The 22,082-nt window shown below is 40.3% G+C and overlaps 1 protein-coding gene across 3 annotated transcripts in view; it reads left to right on the top strand.

Annotated features, from left to right (window-relative positions):
• Positions 1 to 22,082, top strand: part of LOC121906483 (endonuclease V-like) — an 80,701-nt gene that overhangs the window by 34,617 nt on the left and 24,002 nt on the right. Inside the window, exon 9 of one of the 3 annotated variants that reach the window (XM_042425366.1) lies at positions 180 to 3,193. The exons of the other annotated variants lie outside the window; for them this stretch is intronic. The gene's annotated coding sequence lies outside the window, so the exon portion shown is untranslated. Of the gene's footprint in view, positions 1 to 179; positions 3,194 to 22,082 lie in introns of those variants that run through there. 3 annotated transcript variants of the gene reach the window in all.

Raw genomic sequence — 22,082 nt, 5'->3', positions numbered from 1 at the left:
CTTTTCCTAAATTTCTTCCGTCTGGCTTATTAGCTTGAGGACAATAGGGAGAGTAAAGCAAGAGAATAGTTTAAATCAAACCATTGAAATTAAAGTCATACATCACAAACACTGTGTAGCCTACATTACACAGGTCCTGATCCCTGTAAGGATCATTTCTTTGTTTTATCCTCTGTCAGCAGGGACATCAGAGGTCACAGAGGAACACTCAGCTGGTTGGAAGTCTTTGTTTTGCTTTAAGATGGAAACTTAAACTCAGGCTTCCTGTTTCAGTGACTGTACACAACTCTATTCTGCTGCAGCAGCGGGGGAAAGTTTAAGAGTTTAAGAGGCTTTGACAGTTTTTCTCTGCATTTTTGGAAGGGTGTGGACGGGGCAGAGGTGAGCTAGGGATGCTTGAGGTTAAGCATAGACACACAAGCAGAGAGAGAGAGGGAATGATGAGGAGAGAAAAAAACCTTTGATCCTGTGATTCTCATCTGAAATAACAGGCGGCACCGCTCACTTCGACCCTACCTCCCTCATTACCGATCAAAGCCACGGACCGTTAGCACACTCAGATGCTTCGAAGACTCAACCATCATTCGCTGTCACTCTCACAAACTAAAGTAGTTTCAAACGTGCACCGAATCTAAAATTCGGGAGCGAAGTGCAGCCGCTTGTGTGAGCTCACCTATACAGGTTCGCTCACAGTGGCTCACACGCAGGCATACGAGGGTGTGTGCATTCTCACATCCCTCAGCATTCCCCACTGGGAAACATAATGGGATGTCCGTGTTCATCCACTCAGAAGCTCCCTGACGTGGTGAATCCTCTGAGCGCGCTCCGCTCTTTGATCAGCCTCTCTACAAAGAGACTGAGACAGGGAGAGAGGCTTTGTGCTGAGTATGCAGGGCTATAGCAGGTTCCTCTAGGCCTTAACCCAGCTTTACCCTTTCACTCACTCAACAGGCCGCAGGCACGTTTGATCAGATGCACTCTAGCTGGTGAGCTATACGCTGCAGGCACATGATCTCATAGGTTAGTTATAGCAGGACTAGAATTTGTATCCATGCATCATCATCACCAAGACAGTTTGCTGAATATTTGATGGATACATGACTTATGAGATATGTCTGCAAGACCACATTTGCATGCAATTTGTATCTGGGCACATTATCTTGATGATGACATTGTTCATGGGCCTTGGGTTTAATGTGAAAGGTGTTGCTACTTACTCACCAAGAGTTATCAATGTGACTTTCAGCACATTGTTTTGGTTTTTCAGTGCATAACTTTACAGTTTTGGGTCAGTGTCACTGCTCTCATCAGTGTTTTTCCAGTGGTTTTCAGCAGAAAAGCTGTGATAGACCCACTGTGTACTACATGCCCAGCACCAAACTGTAGACAAAGTTAGTGACTAGATGAGAAACATAGCATCAGGTAGCTTAAGATCACATGGTAATGCCAGGTGTAAAGGAGATCTTAGAAAAACTACGTCACAGATTTTAGTAAAAGAAAGTCGAGAAGTTGGGTCTTGGAGTGGAGATGATCTCATCTCGTTTTTTTCAACAAGTCCTCCAAATTAAACAACAAAATATGTCATTGGTCTCTGTACTCCAGAACAACATGTAGAAGTGTTTTCTGATCAGATGTATTATTTGTAATGTGCTTTCCAAATGGGAAAGGAACAGCAATCCCCCTTGTAAAAGTCTGATGTTTTCTGGATTCCTTCAAGATCAGACTTTCCACAAAAGTCTATCCCATTTCAGCCTAAACAGTTCTCAGTTCCCTACATTTTTTCACCACTTCTCTCACAAATTTCATCCAGTCTTGACCAAATTTAGTACATAAAATATTTGAATGAGACTGAAGAAAGCCATGTTGATCTATAACAGACTGCCAAGTCTCATTTTCCCAGCTTTCTAACATTTGTAGCTACACCAGATATATGAAAATTAAGTCTAAATTATTTTGCATCATGTTTGTAGCAGTTAAGGAAACCAGATAAAAGAAAACAGTTCATATCTTCTTTTTAAATGAATATTGGTTTTTTATTTAGGTGTAACTGCCAGCAATGGTGGTTTGCAGCCATTTTGCCACTACTTTTTTGACACTTCTGTTGTTCTTTTCAACAAGTGGGAGATATTGTAGCTGTCAGAAATTCCACAGAATTACAACCACAAGGTTGACATGAACGGTTTTTACCTCTCAGCTGCTCGTAATTGTGGTCTGTATGATGTGATGTGAGCATGGCAACATCCCTAATACTACTGGACGGGATGTTTAGGTATGTACAAGTTATTGCAGGTTGTTTTTTTTTTTAATCACAGTGGTGAGTGTTTTCTATTATTCAAATGTAGAGGATTGTGTAGCCTTGACAGAGAAATGTGCTCTCTCAGTGGAGCTTCAGGGCTTTAGCATCCAACAGGTACACAGCCTGATACACCAACAGCAAAAGGTTTTTGAAGGAAGAATGTAGCCTTGTGTTACATTCACCGACACCATTTTTAATTGCCTAAAAAAAAGATGCTTACAGGATTTGAAAATAGAGGCTATCTCTAGAGGAATGGCTGGCAGTAGTAGTGACCATAACTTAGCTTCAAGACCGGAGCACTCGCTGGCTTCTTTACTTTAAATCACTGCACTTTTTTGAAGATCCATCAATTTTGTCTTTTACCTTAATCTTTTTCATGGGCTGTCTTTGTGCAACCAGGCAATGTTTGTTAGGTATCAAATGGACCATAAATTGTCACCCCTCTTTTTGCACACATTAAACACAGGTAGAAAATCTACCTATAGCTCAGAGTACCACAGAATCAGGCTGAACTCATTCCAGCGCTCACCTGCACATAGGCTCGGCGAGCGATCGGCTCGACAGCTGACTGTGGTCTGTGTCCCCGGGAGGCAGAGGAAAAGAAATAGAGTTTCTGTCTCTGTCAAAGAGAGAGGAGAGAGACATGAAAGACGAAGCGGCAGGAGAGGAGATGAAGAGATTCGAACAGAGGAGGAAAACAACAGGGGTGCAGAGGGAGGGAAAGAGCAAGAATGAGGGAAAATCAATGTCTGTAAGAGAGAACAAGACTAGGTCAAAACCTAGTATGTGAATGGACCTGGTATGGTCAATGTGTGAAATTGTGGCCAATTTGTTACAAGGACAGTCTGTGGTAGTGAAGTAGTATCACATGACATGGTTAAGCTACATTTGAGTAAAAAAAGGTTAATGCATACTTTCCACTCATATCTTGGGATGTTTGATTTGAAAGAGAACTTATTTTAATCATAATTATTCTAATTATCTGTTTACTCCCCCTGCTCTTTCATCTGTTTCACTCTGCAGATGTCTCTCGTTTTTCACTCCGTTGAGTGTTTTGTCAGAGTGATGGTTATTTGGATGTTTTAACTGCGCACTCTCTCTCGTGCCCCTATCCGTCTTTTCTCGGTTGATGATCATGGAGGCTGCAGTGGACGTTGTAAATGAAAGTTTTGACAGCATTTTGGGTACAAATTCAGGAGGCTTATCTCCGGCTGGGTTACCGCAGTTACATTCAAATCAAGCGCACCTTCAGAGCAGCCACCCCACACTAAATTGAACAGCCTACATGAGTCAAATGTTTTACTGCAAGACTTGTGTTTTAATGCTCGTCGTTCATTGTTTGTGATGTGAAAACGTCACAAACAATGAACATGAGCTCAGAGCAGAAACACAGTTATGGAAAGCCCAAAATGCCATTAATAGCCACTGTTCACCTGATTTAAATTAAAATGCCGTATTTATTCATCCATCATCTCGTGCCAATTCATTTTTAAAGGAGCAACAGCCAATGGGAAACCTCCAACACTTGGCCAGCCGATGAGGGTCTAACGTCATCACTCACTCACTGACTCGATGACTATTTTGTTGTTTTCATTATTTAATTTATCAAGTTAAACACAGCACAAAAAAGAGGAACAACTTTGTAGAGCTCATGCTACATTGTATGGTCACTTGTATGAGAAATATTGTGACTATGGTACAACAGGAGGAGACTTGTAGCAAACACAAAACGCAGCATTTGGCAGTTCTTATACTTCAAGAGCTTTTTTTCTACAAACAGTAGATTAAAGTTTTTCTTATGTTGATTAACAGACAAGAGAGAAACTCCTCTTTTTGCTCAAAGTATCAGGGTACATCAATTTTGTTTTTCAATATATATCATGATCATCATCATATATATATATATTTTTTTTTTCTATATATGTATTTCATCCTCAACACCAAGCAGCCCAAATTTGGGAAAAATGAACTGCACTGTCTAAAGGTGCAGTATGTTGCTTATAATGCTGCACTGTCAGTTTCCAGATGTCCTCCTGGTGAAAATGATAATATTCTTGTCGAGGCTAAATCAATAACACATACAGCTCAGTGGCAGCACAGTGTAGAGGTTATTTCAACAAGGTTTTCCTTGAAAAACAGAAGTCCAAGTCAATATACTGTGAAAATATACACAGAAGTAGATCAAAATACAGTTAAGTTAGAATAATAATTTGCTGCTACATATCAACTCATCCACTTAATACAACAATGCAAATGCACTATTATGTTTATTTCATTCTCTTTTTTTAAACTGGTGATGTTCTGCTGGCAGAGCAGAGCAGAGCAAAATATTCCCATCAGGACGTGTCATTTCTGTTGTTGTCTATTTGTGCTTTTGATTAATTAAATATCAAAAATAATTTCTTTTTGGAAAGACTTTTTAATGGTATTTTTTCCTTAATTTGATACTAAAACAGTATATGTAATGAGACCAGTAATACAGGGAGAGAGAGGGGGTGATGATAAGCAACAAAAGTTGATTTTTAAACAACTTTGAGTGCTATTATTGTGAGTTATGTTTAAAGGTTTTAACATCATACACCAAACACCATCGTCCCAGACTATCAACATGCCATCAGGAAAGTGTTCAGTTTCAGCTGTGGAGATTGTTTTAATCAACTTCATGCTGTTATACAAACTTTACTGCCCTTTTCAAAAACACTTTAAAAATGTCATGGAAAATGTTGCAGAGGCAGTGGGCCCAAGGTTGGACCGAGGAGCTCTGTTGGGAGCAGCCACTCTCATTAAAAAGTTATTGTGGTACAAGGACACAGCTTGTTGCTGGAGGTATTATTCAGAGTCAGAATTAACTGGAGGACTGAGCTGCAGAGGCAGTGAAAGTTTCATCGCCCTCCTCCGCCCCGTTCTTCTCCCCCAGAAACACCAGTCACACCGTAAATCACTGTGTGATTTTTTTTTTTTTTTTTAAACTCCATCACCCCATTTCACTTCACTTTGGGTTTAGATGAACCTGTTAAGTTTGAGTTATCAACAAACTGTGCCACCATGGATGAATGTGTGTGTACATGTGTTTCTGTCATAGATCACGTTTTGGAGTTTTTGGGGTTGCTAGTTTGATTTCTCACAATCTAATGTTAATGAGGTGCTTTAATTTTTAACAGTTTTACTTTAATGTTGACAGAGATGCATGCATATATTTTGAATTTTGCCCGTTAAACAATGTTTTATGTCTTCGACATCATTAATCATAAATTTAACTGTATTGTTTAATATTTTATTTTTGTAATTTGTGCACACACATTTTTAATTCAAGAGCACAAATGAGTTACATTATTAGGAACACTTGTGCCATGACTCAAGGGATGGCAGCATCGATCGGTCAGTTGGTTGGTTAGTCAGTCTACCACTTGGGTCCAGATTACACACTAAAAATCACTGCAGTGTTTCCTCTATAATTGTACAGGCCTGGTGGGCCACCAGGCCAATGAGAGGCCCCACCGGGCCAAAAAATCTTTTCTTTAATGCCAAAAATAACTATCAAATATCCATTCATTCAAAATCAATAATCATTTGCGTTTGGGAGCCTCTGTGTGGCACTGTTCTGAAATGTGAGTCAACCTCTATGTCGTTGCCTGGGAAACTCTTGACACGATGTGAGTGCCTTGTCTCTTTAGGGGTTTTTTTGGTGAGTACCACCAGGCCTGAAAAAAATTCTATGGGAAACACTGAACTGGGTTCAAATTATACCCAGTTTTAGTCAACATAGCACCAATATAACACTGGGTTAATATTACCCAAAATAACTGGATTGCCACTGGGTAAAGTTAACTCAGTGTTCTATTGGTGCTATATTGACCCAAACTGGGTAAAAGTTTAACCCAGTGATTTTTATTGTTATACATCTTAACAACTATGGAATGGATTGCTATGAATTTCAACACAGACCTTCAAGCTCCCCACAGGATGAAACTTACTGACTTTGGTGACACCTGACTTTTCATCTACAGCCATGGGAGTGAAAGCTTTTTTAAGGACTGTGTACACATTTCTCCTGCACAACTATATATTATGTACTATGTAACTTCTTAGTGATTTTCCTCGATTTCTCAGTGTTGCTCTGTTGAGCCTCCGCTGTGTCTCAGTCTAGGGTAAACCAGCACTAGCTTCTATGTGTGTGAGGGTGAGTGTCAACCCAAAACTATAAAAACTTGCTGGAGTTATTTCTTCCTATTGCATAATACTCTCCACTCATATGCAAAAAAGCTTCAAGCGACAACTGAGGACAACTGAGAAGTCTTAAATTTATTCATCAAGTACCACCATGAGGTTGACATTTTTGGTTTTGAGTGGAATATCTCATCATCAGTTGGATGACTTTTAAAGCTTTCAGAATATTTTACATACATTAATATGAAATAATTTGTATCTAGTGTTAATTGGAAAATGTTAGCATGCTAACATGCTACACTAAAATGGTGAACACATTAAACATTGTACCTACTAAACATCAACATGTTAGCATGCCTTCTGACATTAGCATTTGGCTCAAAGCACCACTGTGTTTTAAGTGTAGCCCATAGACTGTATATAAAGATAGATGTAGCAAGGTGTGACATCAGTCACTGGTTTGCACTGCACACAGCAGACAGCAAAGCTACTAATAAGTCTTAATTAAATCTTATTAGCAGAGCAATAATTTCCAAAATGACCTCCAGCACACTGATTAGAGGACCAATATTAAGTGATTGAGACCATAATGACTCATGGAAAAAAATTATCGACTTAGTATTTCTAGAGTGAAGTTGAGGCTTTTTGAATGGGAGTCTGTGGCGTTGCACTTTAAGGTACTTCCACATTAGCTTCAACCTTAAGCTGTGGTAGTTGTTGCTCGGTATAGCCTCACAGAACAGCTTGTGTGGTTGTTATTATTATTATTATTATTATTTATTTATTTATTTATTTATTTTCTACTTAATGTCACCAGGCTTCCTTCAGCAATAGGTAAACTGGTTGGTATGTAACTGATTTGGTAGATTGGATTGGATTTATTATAAAGATCAAGTTAATCAATGCTTTATCTGAAAGTTTGCTATATCAACATGCATGTGTGTGTGTGTGTGTGTGTGGCTCAAGTGCGTCCTGAAGGACTGTAGCCTCTGGCTGTGTGTGTCGGGCTTCGGCCCAGACTGACCCAGACTGTGGAGCAAACAGTTATGACGCCAACTGTGCTTCGAAGGGACAGTAAATAAAACATGTTAAGGTGACTCAGGGGCACAAAGCTTTAATGATATTTTTTCTCTCCGCCTGTCTCTAGTTCTCTGTTCTTTCTCTCACAAACATACTCTGAAGTCAGAAAATTAAGTGAACATAGAGAAGTAGGATTCATTTGTTTGATTCCCGTCTGACTGTTGGTGGAGAATTATGAAGACTAGCAAGGCATCTTTTATCTGCTGGTCCATCTATAATTGCCTCTTATTCATTACCATTAAAGAATAATTTACAGTTTTGGTCTTATTGTCATCATATCTATAGAATTGTGCCAATAAAGTAGTAAATGTTGAGATCTGTGAAGTCTGATGGGGTAAAAACACAAGCAGTCAGACAATCAGGCAGGTTTCAAACAAACTCTCAGGTAATCCTAACTTATTGGCAAACACACGAAAACAACCTTCTTGTGGAGTGAGGGGTCGTTACTGACATTTCGGATGTACTCACTTTCAGTTTTACCTCCAAGTAAAGTTTAGAGGCTAATCGAGCTAATTTTTCTTTTCTAATTATCACCTTTCTCTGCAGTTTCCCTCAACTCTACGGAAGGTTTACCTCCTTTTAACACATTGTTTTCATTTGTTTTCCAACCCTCAACTTAACTGCTTGGTTCAGTCTCACCTTTCTCATCTACCTCGTTTCCAGCAGCAGAAGGTTGCTGTTTTCAGCCAAAAAGCTCTGTTAAATCCACTGAGTGCTACCTGCTCAGCATCCAACAGCAGGCAGACGAAGTAAGTGACTAGCTGGTGAACATTACGGAGCCTTTAGCAGCTTAAGAGCATTTCTGCTGTTGAAGCTCGTTCTATGGAAGTTCATGTCTGCTGTTTTTTGGTCCTTTCTATTTAAAAAAAAAAAAGAAACAAACAAAAAAAAAGAAGCTATTAACTGAGGGGATGTCAAATTATAAGATTTTATATGTTGACTGCAGACTATAAACCTTCAATCAAACAGGTCAACTAACAGTTAAAGTAGCCCTTTCCTTTTCTTTAAAGACCCCCAATCCTTGTGTCAAAAACTTTTTTATCACATCCTGTTTGAGTGCAAAGTAATTCAAATGTCACTGCATCATCGCTGTTTGTTGTGCTCTTTCTTCCACAATTTATCTTCTCTCTCTCTTTCTGTGTGTGTGTATGCATGAAATATGATCATAAAACAGAAAATGCTCCCTGTTCAATTTGATGTTAAAATCAAAGCTAGAGTTACGATGAAGCCATTCTTCTTGGTATTAAGGATCACCGCAGGCAATTCCACTATTGCTCCGTTGTTTCCTTCTCTTATTTGTCCTTGTTTTACCGTCCACCACTTATTGTTCCCTCATTTGTTCCAGTTTTACTGGCTCAGCTTCATCATAATTTGATTGTGCTTTGTATAAATTCCGCTGTCCTTAATCTGTTCTGTGAGACTCATCCCTTATCTGTTAGGACAATGAAATCACTGGCACATTAAGCTTTTTGTTGAGATATTAACAGATGGACTCATTTTGAACTTGTCAAGCACAATTTTCAGCCAAGAGTAGTTGTTTTTTTGTTTTTTTTAATTAAATGACTCTCCAGCATTTTTGGTATCCATGTTTTCTGTCTTTTTTTTTTTTTTGCAGCTTTTTATCACTTGACCCTCCCGACGCCTTAATCTGTCTTTCCCTCCCTGCATTCCTCCCAGTGGAGAGAGTTGCACAGTGTGCCTGAAGCAGCGGCAGGCATCGAGCAGGGCCAACATAGTACAGTAACTGTGTGTGTGTGTGTGTGTGTGTGTGTATAATGTATGTATGTGTGTGTATTTATGTATTGAAGTGGGGGATTGAAAGAAGAGATGATCGGATGATAGGGAAGGAGATAAATTGCAAAGAGGTCAAAAAGTGTAAGGGTGGCTAGGGGGTTTGTGCATGTGTGTGTGTGTATGCTGATTTAGGGGGCTGAGAGCAGAGATGATAGGGAGGGAAATAAATCAAGAGATGGTTTGAGAGTTAAAGGGTGGGTGGGAGCGAGAGAGAGAGTTGACATGGCATCATTGGTGTGTGAAAGAGTTTCTCTCCCTGTTCATTCCCTGCTTCTATTGGCATTCTGTCATCTGTTTCCACGCCAACAGAGATACAAATTGCATAGGAAAGAGAAAAAAAGGGGAAGAGAAAAAGTGCGTGCTGCACATTTGTAGAGCAAACCCTTAAAGACTGACTCCCTTGCAGGAGGAGGAGGGGGGTGATGGGGATAATTTAAAGGGAGTTGCTGAAGGAGAAAAACCGATGCTTGATGTGGAAGTGGAAGCCTGCAGAGAGAGGAAAGACCCTTCCCTCCCTTCCCCTCTTTCTCTCTCTCTCATTATCCATCCACCCTCCTGTCTGTCTGATGCGGTGGAGGAGAAAGTGCATCCATTTCATCATGCCTGGCCTCACACAGAAAAACCCTCAGCATCGCGTTTTGCGCCACCTCGCCTCCCTCTGCCAGAACGCCGCCATGCGCCGCTCAAGTGTTGATAAATTGCCACCACCTGCCTCATTTTTCACTACCGCCGCCTCGTCGTCAAACACATACGCACTGACACAAAACCCCTGTGGACTCCTTGGTGATAACAAGAACAATCGGTGGAATGAGAGATGGGAAGACAGAGGGAAAGGGCAAAAGGGTGGGCGGATAAGTGGGTGGGGTTTGGGGGGGGCTGGGGAGGGGAGGGCAGAAGAAGAAAACAAGCAGAAGCAAACATGACTTATTTTAGCTTTTGACAGATAGGTAGAGAATGGGACAACACAGCTTGCCAGTGACAAAGTCACTGTCACAGAGAACTGAATGCCTTTTTAAGGCACTGCAGAAGAAGAGTCCAGTTTTATTTCAGTTGAATAAGTCAAACAAATGGGATTTACTGTCTACAGGTGTTACTTTAATAGCTTCAGGAGGAGAAATAAACCTGGGAACAGGCAAAAAAAGACACTGTTAAGAGGTATGAAAAGTAGAAAGTATGAGTGTTTCAAAAAAAGTTAAAATCTTTTTAAAAGCTCAACAGCTGTGGGCTTTAAACATCACTGCACCACAAATAACTCTGTAGTTACCTGTTTCCTGTAAGCACCCTGTTGTAACAATGCCGTCATTTCCAGCAGCCGTGCGACTATAAATCACACCTTGAGGCAGTTGTGTTGGAAGGGTTTGAGTCATGCCGTTGATCTGTGCACAAGCTGCTGTGTTCAGTGGACACTACGCCAGGAGAAAGGTCTGTAGGTGACTCAAAGCTGCACAAAGACACACAGTCAAGTTAATCAATAGAATGTTCACTTGTCTGTTACTCTGCGTTCCCATCATGCTTTGACCTTTTCCTGTGGCTTTTTTCTGCTGGTGGATGATGCCAGTGAGGGGTGGTGACGGTTTATACACTGATGTACCGCTCTTACAAGTCATTGGGTGGAAAGATGACAGTGTGGTCTTGCCTCAGATTTATTCAGCTTTTCCTCCTGTCTCCCCAATATAGGAACAGCTGCAGAGCCAACTCCATCTTTTACAGGGTATTTTTATTTTTTAGTTATACTTGCTGTACTACCGTGTCAAAACTAATAATCATGATCGCAGTTTTGGCTTCTTATTGATCAGATGTGATATTGATGACTTTTGTTAGGCAACTTGAGCCAGTGCAATAAATCAAGTGCTGCCTCTGAAGGCTAGAGCATTTTCACCTCAGGTATGTTTCTATCCACCTGTTTTATGCACATTTTCAGTTTATGCATAAAAGAAAACCTGAAGAGAAACCCTGAAAATGAGGGGGAAAGATGGAATATTGCAAAAACAGAAAGTTACACCTGGCTGAGGTGGAAAAGTTGGTATAATGACTGCAGCAGACTTTTCAATTACATGTTGACATTACGGTACCTGATTCTGTTTACTGTACTGTAGACAAAGCTTTCATGTCATGCTGCCACTCATCATTACATGCTTGCACTCTACCAGAGAGTACAAAAAATAAAAAATCCAGTCTAAACAGGACCCTTTTTGCAACCTTAGCAGCTGACAAAAGCAACACATTAACCAATCATTAAAGATATTGGTTAATAATCTTGTCATCATCTTGAATATATTCTTCATATGAAGTATAGTTGATAAAAACGTGCTTATTCACAATTTATTTTACAGAAATTTACTTAAAACTTATGAACATGTAAACCTGAACATGTAAATGTCCACTTTGTATGCAGTGGTGGCATTACTGGTATTGTGTTCAGTTACATTAGCTTCTAGGAGATGTGCTAATAGAGAGCTGAAGTCATGGTGTCATGTCTGGGCTAGCCTCTTTTCCACTAGCTTCTGTAACTCAGTGCAATCTCTCATTCAGCATTTTTTCATCTGTCTTTCTGAGAAAAATAAATCTTTAGCCTGGGGTTTACTCTCCATATTCTAAGACAAATTGGCATCCAATACACTTGCTTTTAAAAGTTGAAACCTTCATGACTTTAGCAAAGTTAAACAATGATTACTTTGTGAGTGTACAAATAGCAGAAGCACAGGTGTGTATGACATTGTAATTTAGTTTCGTCCATATCCGCAAAATTCAACCAATTCAACACTCTCTTCTAAAGTCATCCTTTCAACTTTCCAGCTGATACTGCAGCTGTCTAAAAATGTTAAACTGTTCATTCCTCTGTGTCCTGCTGTTATGACAAACATGTCTGTACCAACCATGGCCCCTCGTCTTCCCCATGGTCTTGGTATCACTGTCTAGCCATAGCAGTTTGTCAAAGGCAACGAAAAAACTGAATTACTGAATCAACAGCAATTAGATTTTTTATTATTATTACTGACCTTGTGTAGTGAACAATATGGCATACTGTTGAGAAAGACTATGGTCCAAGGCTGGATTTTTTGTTATTTACGTTACTACACATGTAAATGTACAAATATGGGTTTTTTTGATGCCATTTCTTACCCTGAACTGAACCCTGATGTTCTTGTTTTACTTTGCCTCTCTATTTCATGTGGAAAATTCTGTTTTTTGGTTTTGTTTGTTTTTTTCAAACTAAAATGTCCAAGTGCAGTAAAATGTTTTACTTTCTAGGTGAGATGAATGTGTCGTGATTATCTGTTTGGCTATTATTGTGCAGTCCTTCACTCTGGCTGGCATACTGTTATTGTATTCAATGTCAAGTGACTTTGGTTTGAAGCATCGACTCAGTTCCCACAATGTGAAAATGTGAACTATAATATGTACTTTTTAAAGAGTTCAGAAAGTGTATTTGAAAGAAGCTTGGCATTTATTCATTCACTTATGACATTTGAGGCTCTTCTTGCAAGGTTAATCAAACAGAAGTGCTATGTGTGTTTGCTGTGTTTTATATTTGTTCAGTCTAAACTGACAAAACGTGTCCCTGCGGTGTTATACCGTATCCACTGTTGTCAGCAGCCTCTTGTGCTGTTGTGACATCCTGACGCATGTGTGATTGATGGATGACTGAGTTGACACTGCCTGGCACTTGAGTTATAAAGACAGGTGAGCTGCTGCAATACCAGACAAATGGCCTTGTTTATCTCCAATAAAAGCCTTGGCACAAAGCACACCGACTCAAACCAACATCCAACATCCTTACCCAGGATGAAGGTGTATGTATATACTTGCCATCCAGGTGTCTTGCCATCCTCTTCACCATGAGCTCGAGCTTCTCACATGCCCTCACTATAAACCAGAAAATCAATAAGCCTTTTTTTCCCTGAGGCTTCTAAAGACAAATCAATTGAGGCCGATCTATTGTAATAAGGACACGTCAGCCTTGGACGAGGCAGAGGAGATGCTGCGAACATCGGTTATTAGATTTCCTGGCGAGGGGAAGAGAGGCTCAGCAGACAGGGCCAGGGCTTTTGTTTTCATTGAGTGGCTGTTATGTGAAGTCCACCCCTGCTTAGTAACTCCAGCGCTGCTGCCAGAAGGCTGCTGTGCTCCCGTTTGTAAGGTGCTTCAGTCAGCAGGGATGCTCAGCTTGGTCAGGAGTGGGATTAACGCTCTCAGAAGCCTCTCCCACTGACTGGAGGCTTTAGACAATGAGATTCCCACCGTAGCTTTGTTGTCTAGCATTCAATTGTGTGTTAAACTATTCAGGAGATCTTTTCCAGATGTTTGTTGTATCCTCCATCCATTCATCCATTTTCCGCTGGTTATCCAGGACCGGGTCGCAGTGGCATCAGACTGAGTAATGAAACCCAGACATCCTTCACCTTAGCAATGCCCTCCGTCTCCTCCTGGAGGATCCCAGGGTGTTCCCAAGCCAGAAGAGATATGTAGTCCCTCCAGCATGTTCTGGGTCTGGCCCGGAGTCTCCTAACAATAGGACATGCTTGGAACACTTCCAGAAGGAGGCATCCAGGAAGCATCCTAACCAGGTGCCCAAGCCACCTCAGCGGTGGCGTTACTCCATGCCCCTCTTCAGATGTCTGAGCTCCTCACCCTATCTCTAAGGCTGAGCCCTGACACTCTCTGGAGGAAACTCATTTCGGGTGCTTGTATCTGCGATCTCATTCTTTCAGTCACTACCCAAAGCTCATGACCATAGGTGAGGGTTGGGACATAGACCGACTGGTAATTTGAGAGCTTTGCCTTCTGGCTCAGCTCTTCACCACAACAACACCTGCATTACTGCTGATGCTGCACCGATCCACCTTTCAATTTCATGCTCCATCTTACCCTCACTCATGAACAAGACCCTGAGATACTTGAACTCCTCCACTTGGAGCAGCAACTCACTCCCAGTCCAGAGGGAGCAGTCCACTTTTTTCTGGCAGAGCACCATGGCCTCAGATTTGGAGGTGCTGACTCTCATCCCTACCACTTCATATTCGACTGCAAACCTTCCCAGTGCTTGCTGGAGGTCACGGTGTGTTGAAGCAAAAACAACCACATCATCTGCTAAAAGCAGAGAAGCAATCCTGAGGTCCCCAAACCAGACGCCCTCCTCCCCCCGTCTGCTCCTTGAGATTCTGTCCATGAAAATCACAAACATAATCAGATCAGAATCAGAATATTTACTTCATTGCCTTTTGTACTAATTCCTTGTATGTATGCATGTACTGTATAACAAAAAACAGTTCATCAGTCCAGCAGTTTGTTGGGTCCAAATGCTGCAGTTAGCCACTACAGTATGGTTAAGGTTAGGTAAAAATTGTGGTTACGATTTAAAGAAAACATTAATTGCAGGTCAGTGACAGGATGCAAACTCCGGTTTATCACAGTCAGATATGCCATATGCCCATTCACCTCCTCAACTTCTGCAACCTTACTTTCCACCTCACTACACAAAGAGCACATGCTTTCTGCAGTTGCACTGAATGTTGACATTGGATATAACTCCTGAGGTGTGGAATCACCCAATATGAACGTTATTCCTGGGGATACTTGGCTGCTTTGTGCATTGTGTTCGGTATTGCTATTAGAGAGTAGCAGTGTACAATAGCAGTTCTCCTTAATACATATGGTAGTAAAATACTCTAGCTGATCACTTCACATCAATTTCAGAACTCGAATTCTGTTCAGTTAAACTTTCATCCATGTATATAATTTCATCTTAACAGTTTTGAACCTGGTCCTCTACCACTTGGATCAAGAAGCTCCTGAAAATTAAGATGTGCCAAATTTAGTAGGCTGCATCTGTTGTTTCACTGTCAGACACATATTTAGTTAACATTTTGGTAAATATGAAAATCATGTCAGACGTGGAGGGACACTGGAAGTCTGGGGCACAGGGGCATTTGCCAGATTTGCTCTGTTGTTAATTTAATTTTGGATATCCCCACAAATCATGGCAGGATTATGGTATGGTAAAATAAATTGTGAATTATGGTATAAATGTTCATGCTTCCCTACAGGTTGCATACATGTTTCCCACATTCATCATTGGTGAGATCCTGGCTTTTCCTCAAGTGCCACCCTCAGGAAAACTATAATTTCTTACTCAAAAGACAAAATTGTCAGCATGATGTTAGTTTTATCAAAATTGGTTTTGTATTGTGGTGCATAGGGACAGTTAGCAAGTCCTTAAAGTTTTTGTTGATCTACTCTGGCATTTAGTTGCCTGAGAAAATCTTTCACCCTCCCCCTCTCTAACTGCTTTCTCATTCCAGTTTATATCTTTCAAAATATTCAGACATGTTCCATTACGATGGTTCAGGCCTCTTCAAAGCCCTGTTTACTCTGTTTTTGCTCCATGAAAAGTAATCAGCTTTTCCTTTAAACTTGCAGGCAGAATGTAGGCTCATTCACATCAATGCTGTCCAGAGATGTCTGACAATAATACCTTGAGAGAGAATTTTTTTGTTTGTGTGAGTGTGTTTGTGTTTTTGTGCAACTGATCAGAGTTGGCTAATGCTGATGAATATTAATAATCTTACAGAGAGCATTAGATAGACATCCGCCTAGAGCACTTAAGTGTACCTCATCACAGTGAACTGAGCCGAGCATCGATCACTCAGTGATGATCTGTTTGTCGATTCTTCTATTCTTTCTATTTACCAGATTTACCATACTTAATGTGTGAAAAATAAAAACCTGTACATATTTACATAGTTTTTCCTACATTTATTACAATCCCCTGCAAATAATAATGCCTTACTTATCAGCATTTACCAATGCATTATCACAGCAGGAGCCTAAATGCTTTCTTTTTTCTGCATCCTTCACTGCTGCAGTCAGCTAAAAACATAAAGCTACTGTCGGTAACACAACACGTGTTACATAAAAAAGGCAGTGGAAGGCCTTTACTGTGATCATGCAGTGAACATAGGAAATGCTAACAAAGCTAGCAAGGTAATGTACAAATAACACTTGACTTAGCTTAGATTTAGCTTAAAGTGACATCATGGGGCCTTAAAAAGACAGAAGCTAAACGGCCTGTTTCACACAATGGCTGAACTGAGGGGCTGCATAAAAGACCAGTAAATAAATAAGTATGTTTGTATGTACTACGTTTTTGAACCAGAATATAAATACAGGAAAATGTGCACAATATATCCCCCCTTTTTTTTTCTTTTTTATTGCACTTCTTGTTGGGAAGATGGTTTGGGGGGGGGGGGCTGTACTTGTTTTTGTATTTAGTTCAAATATCAACAATCTTTCTCCAGAATGAATAACTATCTTTAATTTGCAAAACCTCTACTGCTAGCTGCTGAGCTAGCTATACATGTAACTATCTGGCTAACTGTTTATCTGACTAGCACAGAGAGCTAGATAGACAAAGACAAAAAGATAGTGATAGATAGCTAGCCATCTTTCTGCTTGTCTAACTATAAGTATTCTTCTAGCTATTAGGCTATCTTTGTCTGTCTATTATGGCTGCTGCTAGCTAGCTGTGAGGGCAGACCTGTCAACTCTCCTATTCATTCATCCCCTCTCTCGCCGGGTTCCTGTTGTGTAATTTCCCCCGTAATTCTCCTATATTTCCCTTTGGGGCAGATTTCCATATAAAGAAATATAAAGAAATCCATCATGAGTCGACATCAGCTCGGGCTGAAAGTAGAAAAAAATGTTGGAAACCGAGCGTCCAGAGCAGTCTGAAGCCAATGCTTTTTGCTCACAGGGATTACTTCTACACATGTTTACCTCATTATTTTGACACTTTGGCCATGTTTACTATGAACATCTGACATTGTAATATTATATATATAACAGAAAATAAGGAAAATCATAATAGGTCATCTTTAAATACTTTGGAGATTATTTTCCCATTCCTGACAAAAAGCAAGTTGGGAAACAATTGTGTTTTGCAAGGTGTGTAGGTGGATTTTAGTGTTTGTAATGGTGGGAAAAATTATGTTAAATAGCATGCTAGGTCGGTGGATGTTGCTCAGGAGGTAATCAGACAGATCACTAATCAGAGGATCAGCGGTTTGATCCCCAGCTCCTTCAGTCCGCATGTCAAAGTGTCCTTGGGCAAGATATTGAACCCCAAATTGTTGGATTGGTGAATATTGACATGTATTGTAAAGTGCTTTGAGTGGTCAGAAGACTAGAAATTTGCCATATAAATGCAGTCTATTTACCATTTACCATTTAGGTCAGTTAAACATAAGCGCCCCTAAGAAGCCACAAAGAACACATCAACTATCCATTAATTTTTTCCCAGAATATCTCCCCTTATTTTCAAAGCCCAGTTTTGACAGGTATGTGTCACAGTTGTAGCTACTATTGACAACCCTCAGATCATGTTCTTTGTATTTTTCTCAGAAGGGCATTTGAAACCTTTTGTTTGGGGAAAATAAACATAAATGGTCCAGCGGTCAAATTGGCGTGAATGACACACTGACATGTTCTTTCTCAATGCAGTGTATATCTAAACTTGACTATTTTCAAGCCTAACAGTTTTATTCCTTGCAGTCTGATGAAACCTTAGAAACCACATTTAGACCTTCAGTGTGAGAAATAATTTTCAGAAAATATAATTTAAAAATTAACTGCATTAAAATAATTTTGAACATTTCAGAAATTTTTCTCTTGGTGTCTCCTCCTCCTCTGAGGAGGTGCTAATGTATTGGGGGTTTCTCAGATGAACAGCTGTCTGTCTGGCTATTCTTCTACCTATCTAGTAGTCTGTTTTATCTATCCACAGACACACCAACACACTTTATTGTACATTCAGCATAGCCCCTGAGGAAATGAAGCTTTAGCAAAAGTTGAGGCAGGAAGACTATTGTTTGCATGCATAGGCCTGCAATATATTTCTCATACCATCCTTCCTTTCACATCTCTCACACATGCTTACTCATAATTTCCTTTGCTGTCATTTCCCGGGGCTGTCAATTAAGATATCAGCTGTTCACATCAGCTGGTCACATCTATCCAATAGCACAGCGACACACCTCCATTGTTAGCCTATCATCCTGCTGCTGTCTTTTCAAATTTTTCTCTCTCTCCGCCTCTAGTGCTTTCATGCTGCTGTTATGCGTGCCCCTCCACCTCCCCTTAACTGCCTAGTCTTCACAGATTCACCACTTCATCAGCCTCATCAGCCTATCAGTTTCAGCAGAGTCATTAGCCACTACCACCACTAGTGTCTGGACTCTATGGGGGTTTTTATCTTGCTGCTACTCAGGGGTGGTGCCCCTCAATTACAAAAATCTCTCTGTAGAGTCTAAGCGCCAGAGACTATCCTGACAAGATTTAATTATCACTACATCATCTGTTATAATAAACAGTTGTCTTTACTTCATTCACTTATCTCTCCTGATTGAAACAATGGATGCACCTCACAAGTTCAAGCCCTGACAATCACATGCTGATCTGCAGTATCAGCCTCTCATCTTAGCCCTGACATCCCATCAGTAGCTCCAGTGACGTTATCCCTTTCACACATGTGTGCGTATTCGCTCACATTTCACACTGCTCCCCTGAGATACTCTCTACATGTGTACGTGAGTGTTTGCACTCATAAGTATGTGGGTTTTTTTTCAATACGCCATCACACTTGCTAGTTACTGTGGGAAAACCAGCAGCTCCTACACACACACACACACACACGCTCACATGCTCACTTCCCCTCACTCACACACATCATTACTCACTATAAAGAACCCACGGCCTCTGGGCTCTTTCACTGCAGCCCACCGTAACGTCTTGTCTCCCTGGCCATTCATAAGCTGTAACGTGTGTGTTGGTGCAGAGTAGATCAACATGAGTGGTGGCGGCTTGTATTGCCTGCGAGTTTCCCAAAGATACCACATCCAGTTCCATGCATCACATCCACTACACCTCATTTGCATGAGAGTGATATGGTGTTTTACTACAGGCGAGGCAAGAGTGTGATTTGTTGGCAAGATGAGCAGTGAATCAATGATGATGATATTTGACTTCAAACTTAAATGTCGCACAAATGTGGTTTTTTTTTTTCTCTGCATGCGCAAACATCTGCCATGTTCATAAATTTATAAAGGACACTCTGACATAATGTTATAGTTACAGAACATACCGTACATACTGTACATGGTGGTAAATCTTGGCTGTTGAGAAGGCAGTGGTGCAGATCGTTAGGTGCACAGATTGTACTATTCGTTATGTCAATTCTCTTCACTGACGGGATGCAACAGAGGGACCTTTCATCTCTTCTCCTCCTCATCCTTCCCTTCAGTGTCAAGGCTCAGCTGCCTTAAAAGCCTGTTCTTTAATGTCAGTCAGGCAGCTTCAAACAGTTTTTATACATCTCTCATTTCTGTTTTTCCCAGTTCTTCTGGCCTTGTGCCTTCCTGGACATCCCTCCATTTTCCTTTCTTCCTCCATTTTTCTCTGTTGTTTTTTCCACCATCAACCTCCCTTCTCTCTCCTGTCCTCACAACTTTTTTTTCTTTTTTGTTTGTCTGTCTTTACTTCTCCCTGTCTCATCTCTCTGGCCCCAACCATCTCTCTCACTCTGCCTCCCCTCCATCACCTTCTCATTCTGGTACACTGCTGTCACATATGGCAGTGAATCGTATCGCACTGACCCAATCAGAATTCAGTGTGAGGGGGCATCTCTTCCAAGCGATTGTCGGCTGTTGGAAAGCAGCTGCTGTGGAGCAGAAACCGGGGAAAGACAGACAGATGAGAGGCAACAGGGACTCAACTTTTCACTGTTCGCTGATTTTCTCTGTTTGGAATTCCTAAATAGTTTGGATGCTGTAGGTGTTTTTAAAGTGACAGTTCAGTCAAATGCAACTGGGTAGGTCTGAAATTACACTGGGTGTCATTAAAGAGGTGGCCATGATGAAAGTCAGTTTATTGAGCAGTGGAGGGAGATGAGAGAGCAGGAGGATATGCAGCAAAGATTCAGATGAGGATTCAAACCAGTGACAAACACAGTTTGTGTATACAACCCTTTTCCAACTAAACCTCAAGGAACATCCACAATATTATATAAGTGTGTGTTGTAGTACAAACCCCCATTGTCTGTCAACCATCACAATAGCAGACTGTTCCTTTTCACTTCCACTGGCTGAAGAGCAGGCAATATTGGATTTTTTGCAAATAATTTCTCTTGGGGAAGTAGCCAGTGTGCAGCTGAGCCTCAGCAGACAAGCTGTTGATATTTTCACTGCCAAAAACTGTTTCTGTCAGTCACTGCTGCTGACTTTGAGTTTGGGGAGTTATAGTACACACACACACACAGACTTTACATCATGGAATTAATGCATTACTACTTCTACTGTACTGCTGCTATTTTTTTTACTATCTATCAATCAGTAATTCTGCTACACTGCACTAGTAGCCTAATGCTGGATTCACATCATATGGGATGGATGGTGGATATGGAAACCTATGTTAACAACTTGCAAGTTTTCACGTCATCAAGACAGTTATATGATTACAGAGTCGGTCATGTGAAGATTAAAATACTTTGCATCAACACTATATATACACCATATACCCCATGCATCATCTGTTTTTTTAAAGAAGGCCTTGACATGTTCCTATTTTTCTAATTTTTCATAAAAAAAATTCTTGCTGTAGATAGCGCACACAAGAAACACACAAGAACAGACAAAACATGATAGATAAGAAACAGAAACAATGACAAAATCATTATGACAAAAAAATCATTGGTGTAATAAAAAAAACAGTCAGAGCAAGAGCAACTTGATTTCAAACATGAGAAAAGGCAAGTGTTTAATTATCCATCACATATTATTGATTAAAGGTGTCACCTCAATATCTCAATAAAAGAGAGCCTGAAGCAAAATGTTTTTTTTACATGTTTGGGTGAAGAAGGAACAGAGAAGCAAACCTGACCACAGTGTCTTAATAAATAGGTGTACTGCAAAAAAAAACTACTACTACAACAACTACTACAGGGCTTTCCACAAGGATGTATGGAAAATGCCGCGCTTTCAGTGGATTTTTTAATAGTTACTGCACAATTGTCACGTTGTTGTCACCAGCGTTTTCCGAAGTAGTCTGTCTGATGAGGATGTCCCCTGTGTAATCAACGCGATTCTTAATGTGTTTTGTCATCATTTATTTCACTAATATTTGTCAAAACTATTTTATGAGAATCAAACATTAATGCTACTAACTACTACTACTTTCACCACTACTTTGTTTACTGTTATTACTAGTACTACTAAAACAACTTCCACCACTATTATTACCACTATGCTACTGTACTATTACAGCCGCTGCTGCACTAGTGTACTGTGCTACTACTGTTACTCCTCGTACAGTTTATACTGCTGCTACTTTTGCTCCCGCTGTTACTAGAGGGGAAAGAAGTGTCGAGATCCCTTATTAAAGTAAACATCAAGTTCTGCATTCAAAGCCGTAGCATGTAACTCAGTGGTACTTGTTAAACAGAATGTCCCCTTTCAGAGTGTTACATTATTGTAAATAGTATATAACTGGATTTATTTCTAATGCAATCACTTCTCAGTACAATTTAAACTCACAACAAACTACATTCACCAAAATGACCATGAAGTTTAATCAATCTCTAAAACAATCTAGACAAAAAGTGAACATTATAATATTCATGAAGGTAGGATTTATTGCAGGTCTGCTGTGTTTGACTGTATTTTTACCAAAGTTAATTTAATAAACCGGCAACTCA

Source organism: Thunnus maccoyii, chromosome 2 (genome assembly GCF_910596095.1).
Source record: "Thunnus maccoyii chromosome 2, fThuMac1.1, whole genome shotgun sequence".
NCBI lineage: Eukaryota > Metazoa > Chordata > Actinopteri > Scombriformes > Scombridae > Thunnus > Thunnus maccoyii.
The sequence above is the reverse complement of the archived record's forward strand: the minus strand, read 5'-3'. Positions and strand labels throughout refer to the sequence as shown.